This window comes from Suncus etruscus, chromosome 10, assembly GCF_024139225.1.
Source record: "Suncus etruscus isolate mSunEtr1 chromosome 10, mSunEtr1.pri.cur, whole genome shotgun sequence".
Classification (NCBI taxonomy): domain Eukaryota; kingdom Metazoa; phylum Chordata; class Mammalia; order Eulipotyphla; family Soricidae; genus Suncus; species Suncus etruscus.
In genome coordinates this window covers 25,922,679-25,935,412 of record NC_064857.1, presented here as the reverse complement: position 1 = coordinate 25,935,412, position 12,734 = coordinate 25,922,679, and the positions used below count along the sequence as shown (strand labels likewise).

Below are 12,734 nucleotides of genomic sequence, written 5' to 3'. Positions count from 1 at the left end.
GAAAGAGGTCAATTTAGTGAGCACACAACATAGTTGAAAACATTTTGCACTGGCAATTAGGGCATGTTAAAATAAAAATCCATTTAAACAATATTGATTCTTTGGGGGCCAGAGAGAAAATACAATGGGTAGGGTACTTGTCTTGCATGCAGCTGACTAGAGTTCGATTCCTGGGCATATCATATGGTCTCCAGACACTCCCAGAAATAATCCCTGAGCATTGCAGAGTGCGAGACATCTCTCCTCCCTGCCTTTTACTATATATATATATGTGTGTGTGTGTACATATTATATATGTTATATGTATTGGATATATATAGCTCAACAGGTTGAGTATATGCTTTGAATGCACTAGCCTTGGTTAGATCTATTGTCACTGTATCATCTAGTGTCATTCCCCAATCACTTCACCTCCTAGCACTACCAGGAAAGACTCTGAGAGCACAAAGTTGGAAGTAGCTCAAGAACACTTCTAGGTGTGGCCTTAAAACAAAACAAACCTGACCTTAACATTTAAATATGTCCATGAACAAGTTTAACACTTAGATTAAAGTTTAATCTAAGTGTTAAATCTAAGTTTAACACTTAAATTAAAACTTCTGTTTTAATCAGTAAAGATTTTAAATCTGGGATATAATAAAATTGCCATATAGAAAGATTATAAACCTAGATAAAAAATGATTTGTAGGGCCGAAGAGATAGCACAGCGGTAGGGCATTTGCCTTGCATGTAGCCAATCCAGGACATCCAGGACGGATGGTGGTTTGAATCCTGGCATCCCATAGGATCCTGCGTGCCTACCAGGAGTGATTTCTGAGCACAGGAGTAACCCCTGAATGTGGCCGAGTGTGACCCCCCCCAAAAAAAATTAGATTTGTAATGGTAAAGAAACAAATTCTCTATATGTTTTATACTATACCATGTAACTTTCCATGTAGCCATTATTAAATGCTATCAACTTCCCTTTGTGTTTTTTTGGATGAAAAAGCAGAGGTATAGCTTTGACTATGCCAAAATAAATCTCTAGTGATGTGTTTGTAGACACCCACGAATCATTTATAAAGTAGCAAACAATAGACAACTTAATGCATAGAAGTAGGTTAACATCACAATTTCAAGCAGACTGTAGCTCAGTGATAGTAGGAGTAGGAAGAGAGTGAGAGGGAAGGAAAAGATGGGGAGAGGGGAAGGGAGGAGGCAGGGATTTCTTCAACAATGTTTACTGGGAGGGGATCTGCCCAATTAATATGAGTAATTTTATAAATGCCTACTTTATTCCTTACATAGAGATGTTTAAAATTGGAAAATTAAAGAATTTGACCTTCAAAAACAAACTATGAGCTAGGTGTTTAATAGAAGCTACCGGATTTTATTTGCTATTTTAATGTTTAAGAGAATTCTGGCAATGGCAGTTATTCAGATTCAACACCTGCCTAGAAAATAACATTATCTGGCTCTTCTTAAAGTGAAAGTAAATGACATAGGTAAAAATGTTACAAACTACAAAACAAATGAATAAAAATAAATGTTAAAAAATCTTAGTAACTTATCAGAATAAAATGTCCTGTATTTCTAGTTACTATTACAACACATGTATAAAATTCTGCTTATCACTAATTTTCTCTCTCAAGCCAACTTTATTAGAAAGTAACTAAATAAATTAAAAGTATGAATTAAAATCTAAAGACCAAGAGCAAAACTGAATAAAATTGAATTTAAAAAGGCAGAATACATTTTTTACTCCCACACACCTTTTCCAAAGCCTAGAAAAGAGCTAAAATCAGGGCCCACTCTCAAGACCTTATACTCTCTAGCAAAAGCTCCTTGAAAAGATCTGAAAAGGAAAAGTTGCAACACTCTTCATTTCCATTATTCCCACACATTCTTATAAATGTAACTTAAAATGTTTTTTAAACAATTTGCTATTTGTAATTCTATACTTCACTAACCCAGAATTTGGATTAGCCTAAAAATATCAAGTTTGCTCCCATACTGTTAACTATTTTTCAAAAATGTGTATTGAAGTGGTATCACTCTGTCTAAGCCTAAATATAAATAGCAATGCCATCATCATTGGCAAGACTTCTTGGATGCTAAGATGGCCTCAAACTCAGAAAAACACAACAATACTTCCTTCAAAAGGTATTCTTTCCAGGAGCACACGCTGTTCACTCATGGAAACAGAAATGAAGTATTTGCTTACAGACATCCATTTGCTGTTGTTCTTCTGTTTCCTCTAATCAAATACAGACTATCTGAAATAAGCATTTAATTCAGAAGTCAATGACCAGTTGTTCTTATTTTTTTTCCTTTAAAAGAAAAGTTAGGAAATGGAGGGATTGTATTAGTAAGGTGCTTGTTTTCATGTGCTAAGCTAGGTTCAGTTCCCAGCACTCCATATGGTCCCCCAACTTTCTCCCAAGGAGGGACTCTCTGAGATAGAACCAGGAGTAAGCCCTGAACATAGCTGGGTGTGGTTCAAAACCAAAATACATAAGTAAAAACTCAGAAATCTAAACGTATATAAATACTGAATAAGAAAACATGGTGTAGGGGCCGGCGAGGTGGCGCTAGAGGTAAGGTGTCTGCCTTGCAAGTGCTAGCCAAGGATCAGGACCGCGGTTCGATCCCCTGGCATCCCATATGGTCCCCCCAAGCCAGGGGCAATTTCTGAGCGCTTAGCCAGGAGTAACCCCTGAGCATCAAATGGTGTGGCCCGAAAAAACAAAAACAAAAAAAAAAAGAAAAGAAAAAAGAAAACATGGAGTTAAATGTTTATCTTTTCAGTTTAATATATTTTGGTTGTAATTCTTTTATCCTTCCCCCCCCTCTTTTTTTTGGTTTGGTTTTTGGATTTTGGGCTACACCTGGCAGTGCTCTGGGGTTACTCCTGGCTCAGCAATCAGAAATTAATCTTGGCAGGCTTGGGGGATCATATGGGATGCAGAGTATAAAACACAGGTCGGCCGCATGCAAAGCAAACGACCTACCCACTGTGCTATCACTCAGGCCCTTGGTTGTAATTCTTTAAAGTTTTTAAGTATCTGGTCAGTAGTCTTCTTAATTTCCTTCAATACCTAACACAGACAGTGTATTACAATTAATAAATCTTACTGAAAAACAAAGACTCAGGAGAAAAGTGGGCTGATGTGAAGGCAAAAGAGAGAGAAGGGGAAGAGATAGGCAGAGAATTCCTGGTGCTAAATGAATTGAAGAAAAGTGCTTGGCATTATCTGTTCACAAGAATGCATTCATATATAAGGTAAGGTAATTGGGAAGATAACTCAGACTGGTGGAACACACGGCTTGCATGTGAGAGGCCCAGAGTTCTACCAACAGGCAACATCGGAGGTTCAAAACATGCTGGCTCAAAAAGCAAAAGAGTCCCCACACCACGGGCAAGATCCCTCAAACAACAATTTTTTAAAGATATGGGGAAATAAAAAGATTTAGTAAAACTGCTTTTAAATTTGGTCTAAATTACAACTATTTCCAACTAACAGTTTTCTATCAGTAACCACCATCAACTACCAGTAAGCCTATTTTGTCCTGAGTTCAAAGAGCAGACTCTACCCAGGGGTACCAAGATTAGGATTTCAGTTTAAACAGCTAAACTATGAAGAACATTTTGTTAACTGTCAACACATCAGTTTTATAAATCAGTATCTGACTACCACACTAACTATTAAAGCAAATACCACAAAAGCAGTGGTGATACACAATCAAATAGCAGCCTTTGCCTTAAGCAAAAAAGAAAAAAATATATATATATACATTCTAAATTTTTGTTTACATTGTCCTGGTTTTCAGTGGACAATACTCAAAGCCTCAGCTCTGTAGTTCAAACAAAATGCCTGACTTTGTGAGAATTTAGATGTCTCTCAGTCAAATCAGGTAGCTGATCACTGTCTCTTGAGTATGAACAAAGAAGAAATTTAAAATTAGGCAAATAGCCACTTGAAATATTTTAACCATGTCAGAGTCAATAAGACATAATTTCTTTTATAACTTGATATACTTAATAATTCCCATATTTAGAATTTAGCATACAGCAATCAAGTATATTAATATCACAAAAAATTATCATGCTTTATTAGCTTTTCTGCCTACAATAGTATTAAAAAGTTGGTCTCTACCTATCTGACTATTTTTTTAACCTAACGTCCCTAAAAGTCTAAGCCAACTCTTCCAACATTGAGAAAAAAACAAACATACATAAAAATTCCACATATATGTACAAATCCATAGTAAGTTCACCTTTCCATAGTGAAAAGAAAGTTATATTTAAATACTAAAAAGTCAAATAGATTTATCTAACTCTTGCTCCTGTATTGATAACAATGGCAAGAAAATCTTACTTGTTAATTTTTTGTTTGGGGGCACACCTGGTTGTGCTCAGGCATGAATCTTAGCTTTGTGCTCAGGGGTAATTCCTGATGGTGCATAGAGGATATTTGGAGATGCTGGGGATCAAATCCGCTGGGGATCCAACCAGACCCTGATTAATATTTTTATTGCTTAAAATCTGAGACTAAAATGGAAATACTGATCTAGCTATAAACTAAGCAGCACAGATTGAACTGTTAAGTAAATTTTGTCTCCTTAAATCAAAATGTAGAATTCTCTTTTCCACATACTCAAATCTGGAGTTTGCATTTACAATCATTAAGTCAAAACCTTTATGAAAATTATGTGAAGTAGAATTGATCATGTTTTCACATTAGACTTAAGGTGTATTCAGCAAAATTGCCTTTAAGAACATATTTGTCCAAAATATACATTTAAAACCCACAAACATTTTATACCATTCTAAGTCCTACTTAGCTTTAAATACAAATAAGGAAGCTGAAGTACTAGCTGGAAAAAGTCCATTCTACCACAAAGCTATGTCACTCAATGTCTTAATTAAAATTTTTCCCAATATATAAATTATTATACCTTCCACAACTTCTAAATAATACTATTTCACCATAACATGTTCTCTATAGCAAAAGCAATTAATCCAAAAAAATACCACTTGTAACCTAAAATACCTAATACAACAATGGGAAAGAATGCCAGTTCATCATGTATCATATTTATAATGGAAAAAAACTCCAAATGGCTTTCCCCAGATATTGGACTACAAAAAGTGAGTGTGAAAGAAATGTTCCAGAGTGAAACCTTAAATTGTTTGGACAGTCATTGACTCAAAGGAATTGTTTCTATCAGTATGGAATAAAGGTTAAGACCTCCTAATGAAATATAAGAGAAAAAATTATTCTTGACTTTTAAACTAATTTTGAAATGTTCAACTATAAATATCATTTTCACATTACAGTTATTGTCACGGATATGCTTGTTTTCAGGACTATGTTGGCAGAAAATGGAGTTCAGTGGTTAAGAGCAAGGTCTTTGGGGTGGCAAACAGCCAGTTCATTGCTATGACCTTGAAAAAGTCACTTAACCTCTCTGAGTATTAATTTCCTTATCTGTTATTCTGAAGATAACTGGAAAGCACTTACATAATGTTTGGGACATAATAGGAAAGCAAGAAGTAATAGCTGCTGTTTTATTAGTATGATCTGAATACTAATACTAATTTTATTACTGATACTGATTATACTAATTTATCTAATTAGTAAAGTACTAGTATTAGTATTAGAATTAAAGCAATTTGTATTTATAAATTAGATATAAATCAGAAATGGCCATATAATTCCTAACTTTTTCTTAGAAATCTAATGGTCTGACTTAATTTTTTTAAGGTGAAATATGACAAGAAATACTTAGGTCTGAAATAAATAAAAACTATTTAAAAAAACTAAAAGAGAGGAGATAAAAACCCAATAAAAGGCATATCCTGAAATACTTAAAATACAATTGCCACAAATATAATCAATCCTTAAGTCAATGATAATAAATTCAAACAATAATATGGAGGGCAGAAAAATGACCAAAAGAAATTTTCCCTAATCTACAAATAGAAAACAAATTAAGTTACATCTCATATCCAGAGATAGTCATAATTTTATAATCCAGTGACAGTGGATAATTTTTAAGTTTCTTGATTTTCAAATATTAAAACTGGACAACTTTCAAATTCAGTTTATTTTCTAGGAAGATATCACAAAATATATTCCGTATAGTAGCATGATCCAGTGAGGTAAGCAGTGACACAATCGTCAGGGTTTTCTGTTACTTGCTCATAAGGACCCTTGAAGAGAGTGACCAAAGAAATATAGCTCCAACTGTCACATTTATTAAGCATATTTTTCTAAGAAAATTTAAGAGTTAGATATTTTTAGTATAGAACTTAAGTTCATTTATAGAAACTAAGTTTAGGGGCAAGAAATAGTACAGCAGTTACGGCACATGCTTAGTATGCACCTGACCTAGATTCAATCCCCTACCTGCACAATCTCCTGAGCATCATCAGGTATAGCTCAGAAGATACCCAAGCATCAGGAGATGTGGCATTAGTGGTCACAGAACTGCAGGGCATTCCTGAACCTAAGCACGGAACTGCTGGGTCAGTTGTCTGACTATCACCAGAAGGGTATCCTATGCATCCAGACTACCATGTGGCATACCATGTGGCATGCCCTCTTAACGGCATATTTATGAGCTTATTTTTAAATGAGTATAAGAAACTATTGGTTTGTATCTATGGGGATTATTTTTAGTGATTCTGAATTTAAGTAAATCTTTAATATTTATTACCTGACCTCTGCTGTAACATGTCTTTCTTATAAACCAGGTACTAACCTAAAAATTAGGGACATTTTTTTTTAATTGTTCTTGCTTTATTTTGATTTCATGGTGGGAATGGGGGGTGCTGTGCAAGACGTTCTAAAGTGGCGCACTGGAAGTCCCGTACCTACCCGCTCTCTGCAATGCTCAGTTGGCCAGTGGCTCATTGCAGGAGCCAAAGGATAAAGAGCTGTGCAAGCAGGTCCTGATGTGTCAGGTCCACCAAGGCCACAGTGACAATGCTTGGCGTTCTGGTGACACTGTGGGGGCTATATAGTACTGGACATTAAACCTTGTTCTGGGGTCACATTTGGAGAAGCTTAGAGGAAACGCCCATCTCTTTGCTCAAGGGACCGGATGATATCAGATATATGACCAGCATGCAAACATACACTCAGCCCTTTGAGTTATTTCTTTGGCCCTGTATATTATACTTATTTTTTTTTCTTTTTTGGTTTTTTGGGCCACACCTGTTTGATGCTCAGGGGTTATTCCTGGCTAAGCGCTCAGAAATTGCCTCTGGCTTGGGGGGACCATATGGGACGCCCGGGGATCAAACCGCAGTCCTTCCTTGGCTAGCACTTGCAAGGCAGACACCTTACCTCTAGCGCCACCTTGCTGGCCCCATGTGTATATTATTTTTTTCTCACTATTTTTTTTTATTTAAACAACTTTATTACAAACATGATTGTGTTTGGGTTTCAGTCATGTAAAGAACACCACCCATCACCAGTGCAACATTCCCATCACTAATGTCCCAAATCTCCCTCCTCCCCACCCAACCCCCACCTGTACTCTAGACAGGCTTTCTATTTCCCTCGTACATTCTCATTATTAGGATAGTTCAAAACGTAGTTATTTCTCTAACTAAACTCATCCCTGTTTGTGGTGAGCTTCATGAGGTGAGCTGGAACTTCCAGCTCTTTTCTCTTTTGTGTCTGAAAGTTATTATTGCAAGAATGTCTTTCATTTTTCTTAAAACCCATAGATGAGTGAGACCATTCTGTGTGTGTGTCTCTCTCTGACTTATTTCACTCAGCATAATAAATTCCATGTACATCCATGTATAGGAAAATTTCATGACTTCATCTCTCCTGAAAGCTGCATAATATTCCATTGTGTATATGTACCACAGTTTCTTTAGCCATTCATCTTTTGAAGGGTATCTTGCTGTTTCCAGAGTCTTGCTATGGTAAATAGTGCTGAAATGAATATAGGTGTAAGGAAAGGATTTTTGTATTGTATTTTTATGTTCCTAGGGTATATTCCTAGGAGTGGTATAGCTGGCTCGTATGGGAGCTCGATTTCCAATTTTTGGAGGAATCTCCATATCGCTTTCCATAAAGGTTGAACTAGACGGCATTCCCACCAGCAATGGATAAGAGTTCCTTTCTCGGGCCCGGAGAGATAGCACAGCGGCGTTTGCCTTGCAAGCAGCCGATCCAGGACCAAAGGTGGTTGGTTCGAATCCCAGTGTCCCATATGGTCCCCCGTGCCTGCCAGGAGCTATTTCTGAGCAGACAGCCAGCCAGGAGTAACCCCTGAGCACTGCCGGGTGTGACCCAAAAACAAAAAAAAAAACAAAAACAAACAAACAAACAAAAAAAAAGAGTTCCTTTCTCTCCACATCCCTGCCAACACTGTTTGTTCTCATTCTCTGTGATGTGTGCCAATCTCTGTGGTGGGAGGTGGTACCTCATAGTTGTTTTGATTTGCAACTCCCCGATGATTACTGGTATAGAGTATATTATTATTAAGAAGCAAAAACAGCCCCATATTAACAGAGCTTATAGTCTAATATATAGAAACATATCTTCTATATATAAGATATATATTTTATATATCTATATATAGATATCTATCTATATCTACATGTAGATATAGATATCTACCTATATAGAGAGATATGAGATAGATATAGAGAGATAGACTATATTATATAGTCTAATATATTTATAATATTATAAATAATTATCAAATGTGTATACATTACATGATAATGAATATCACATAAAAATAAATCAGGTTTGAGTGAGAAGGAGTGAGAAACTATTTCAGACTGACTGGAATAGAATGCCTTGTTATGACATTTAAAATATCTACCCCCCAAATAACTAAAATCCATAAACCTCACTTTTTCTTTTTATTGTACCAAAGTGTCTTTCATATAGTTCAGAATAATATTTTAGGTAGATATTAACACTGAATCAGAGGAATTCCCATCCCCAAAGTTGTCCTCCCTCCACCCCCATTCCCATCCTGCATCCCCTACCCCCCACCCTCATCCCCTGGGCTGCCAGTACAAGTGGTCCCCTCTGTGTCTAGCTTACTACTTAGTGATCATACAACTGTTTGGACCTGGTACCCTCTACCATCTCCCTCTCTATTTGAGAGGTGGAACTAGATAGTTCAGGCTATGTGGTTTTGTTTGAAGAAAAGAGAAGCACTAAAAATGGGGTAAAAATCAAACTTCAAAAAAAAAAAATCAAACCTCACTTTTTATACACAAAAATAAATATTAACATTTGCCAGGCTATGAAATTACATTTACTTCATTGGATGGCTATATTTATATACATAGTCTACATATATACATACATAGTATATACATAACATAATATATAATATACATACTATTTATGCACATATACATACATATATACTATTCCCAAATATATAAGCAGACACATAAATGGTTAAAATATAATTTCCAACGTATTAACAGATTACTTCCATAATGAACAGAATGTAAAAGTAGACAACTATGCAATGCATTGTTTTGTTGTTACACATTGCTTTGCTAAGGCATAAATAAAAAAAAAACCTTTAAATATATTTAATGTTACTTAAAATATTCACCAGAAAGACTCTAAATTCAACTTACCTGTGACTGTACACAGTGCAGAAGATCTATCAATTTGTATCCAAATCCAAGAAAAATCTACAACATAAACAAAACCAAAATTTTTTTAAATGCAGACCTATTATATTCATTAGAGTTCTTACATCTAATATATAAGTAATATTCATTAAAATTCTGCTTAAAATGGCTTGATTGGTGGGGCCCGAGAGAGGACACCAGTAGGGCATTTGCCTTGCATGCAGCCAACCCAGGAGGGACCCGGATCGATTCCCGACATTCCATATGATCTCCCAGTCTGCCGGATGCAATTTCTGAGTGCAGAGCCAAGAGTAACCCCTGAGTGCCAACCAATCAACCAACCAACCAACCAACCAACCAACCACCCAACCACCCAATCAATCAATAAATAAATAAAGTTAAAAAAAATTGCATGATAGGAGCTGGAGAGACAGTACAGAGACGACAGTGCTTGCCTGGCAAGTGGCTGAACCAGATTCAATGCCCAATGCCCAATATCCCATATGTTCCCTCAAACACCAAAGGAATGAATTCTGAGCATGCAAAGTATTGTTTAGACAATGAAAAACAATGAAATAAAATTATTATTTAAATAAAAATAAAATTGCATGATACATCCAGTTGACTGGCTGAATAATAGTTGTATATACAAGAAAATGCAAAATATGTGAATTTACTTGGATTATGGACAGCATTGTGAATGATGAGGCATCTGTGAAATAATTTACCACTGTAACAGAAAATGTTAGTGTAGCTATTTAATTAATCTCTAGCACCAAAAAACACAATGCAAAGGAAACCTAGACAATCTATTTCCATACTATAATCCTAGGACTAGTCCATTTCTTCACAAACAGTAATAAATGTGCAATGTATATTTGTTCAATAACTGATTTTCATAAGTCTAGTAGTTTTAATTTTCTGTGATCAATAGTTTATATGAGTTCAAACAAATGCTTGCCATCACTAAAATAAAAATAAATGTGATAGGGGCCAGAGCAATAGCATAGCATGTAGATCATTTGCCTGGTATGAGGCTGACATGGATTTGACCCCTGGCATCCCATTTGGTCCCGAGCCTGCCAGGGGTAATTTCTGAGGACAGGCCCTGGAGTAACTCCTGAGCACTGCCAGGGTGTGCCACCCCCCAAAAAACAACTCTATGTGATTACTGTTTAAAAGAAAAAAGGTTTGGAGACTTAATTTGTTTCAAGAAGAGTCCGAATAAAAATTAAAAAATAATATTACAGTTCAGATATTTTTGTTGCTAGTTGTGGGGGCAGAACAATTCCAGGAGGTGCTCAGAGGACATATCCCACTGAGGATAAAAACCACATTCACAGCCTTGCTTTGACCCACATCTTCATCCTTAAAAATGACAATCTTAACTTCCAAGTGAAAATGTTTCGTAGAAGTAAATTAGAAGTAAAGAGGGCTAGAGAGATAGCACAGCGGTGTTTGCCTTGCAAGCAGCCGACCCAGGACCCAAGATAGTTGGTTCGAATCCCGGCTTCCCTGAGCACCGCTGGGTGTGGCCCAAAATCCAAAAACAAAAACAAAAAGAAGAAGGAAAGAAGAAAAAAATATTTTGAACAAGTGAGGATTAACTTGCTAACTTTCCTTAGGACTTATATCTTTGAAACTAAAGGCTTAATTATGAAAGATATTAGAGTTCTCTCTGCTCTACAAAGAATTACTTCCACTGCACCAAAGAAGTTTGTTTGTAAGATGAGAGCGTGGAATAAAACAGGAAGAAATGTGTGCTCATATTTTATTTGTATTAATACTTACTGCTCTTGTATGGTTTAGGTAGTTAAGAAAACTGCTTGATTGTTGCTAGCAATAATAAGTAATACAATTCATAAGCAGTAGTATTTTTTCTTTGTTTTTTTTTTTCAGCCACACCAGTGATGCTCAGGGGCCATACCTGGCAATGTGCTGAGAAATTGCTCCTGGCTTGGGGGACCATATGAGACACCGGGGGATCGAACCTCTGTCTGTCCTAGTCTAGCACATGCAAGGCAGATGCCTTACTGCATGTGTCACTGCTCCGGCCCCAGCAGTAGTATTTTTAAACCATTAAATACTACTGTATTTCATCATGTTCAAAGAACATTGTTTTAGAACTCAGCTGCCAGATTATTTTTCTTTTTGAAATCAATCAGTAATAATTAACTTTCTGCATCATTATCATACCTAAAATAAGATTACCTCTACCTTATCAAATTATACTATGCTTTTTTTACTCTTAAAACAATTTTTGTTTTTTCTTTATGCTTCAGAATAAAAAAAGGTAGGAAAACCTTAGTTAACATTAACTAAATATCAAATCAACACTTTTAGGGTTCTAAAATATCTTATTTCCAATCCCAGAGGTCTAATAGGAAAACATCAGAAAAGAAGTATGCTTTAATTTTCAACAGGACTTGATCAGTCTGGATAAATATAACAAAACACAGCTGTTATTCATGAAAAACCAAAGCTAAATGCAAATAAGGTTATCACAGTAAATAAAATAAATGTATTTTTCTCAAATAGTGAGTGGTGAGCAATACACTGTCATGTGATTAGAGGCATCAATTCTTTCCAGCACTACTGGCCTAAACGTTATTCATTAGACTGGCCTTATATTAAGCCCATTATAATTCTATAACAACTGTTAATTTGTTCATGGACATATCCTATGCAATAATCAATTATGAGTGAAAGATGTGATAATAGAAGGAACAACATTAAGCTACTGCTGATCTGTACATTACTACATTTTAATTAATATGCTAGCATAACACAAAGCAAAAGTGTCAATATATCCTCATTTAAAAAAAGAGGAGACATACAGATGTGAGTAATTTCCATAGCACACTTTGATATCTAGGCATAACATTTTAAGCAGGAGGAATTAATGTTACTAGATGTACTTAAAGAATAGAAATGACACATCTCGGAAGTCATAAAGGAAATAATATATTTTTAAATAAAGATATAATAATAAGCAAGCACCACTCTTTTCTATCAGTTCTGATAGTTTTCACAAGGTCCTTATGGTGACATTTAAAGGGGCAGAGAGAGAAAGAAGATTGTGTGGTTCGCCAGGGTAACAGAAGGAAAGAGAGAAAGGGAC

General features: G+C 35.7%; 1 protein-coding gene across 1 annotated transcript in view; it reads right to left on the bottom strand.

Annotated features, from left to right (window-relative positions):
* Positions 1-9,647, bottom strand: part of NCOA2 (nuclear receptor coactivator 2) — a 222,104-nt gene extending 212,457 nt beyond the window's left edge. Inside the window, exon 1 of the mRNA XM_049781798.1 lies at positions 9,617-9,647. The gene's annotated coding sequence lies outside the window, so the exon portion shown is untranslated. The remainder of the gene's footprint in view (positions 1-9,616) is intronic.
* Positions 9,648-12,734: the final 3,087 nt, after the last annotated feature.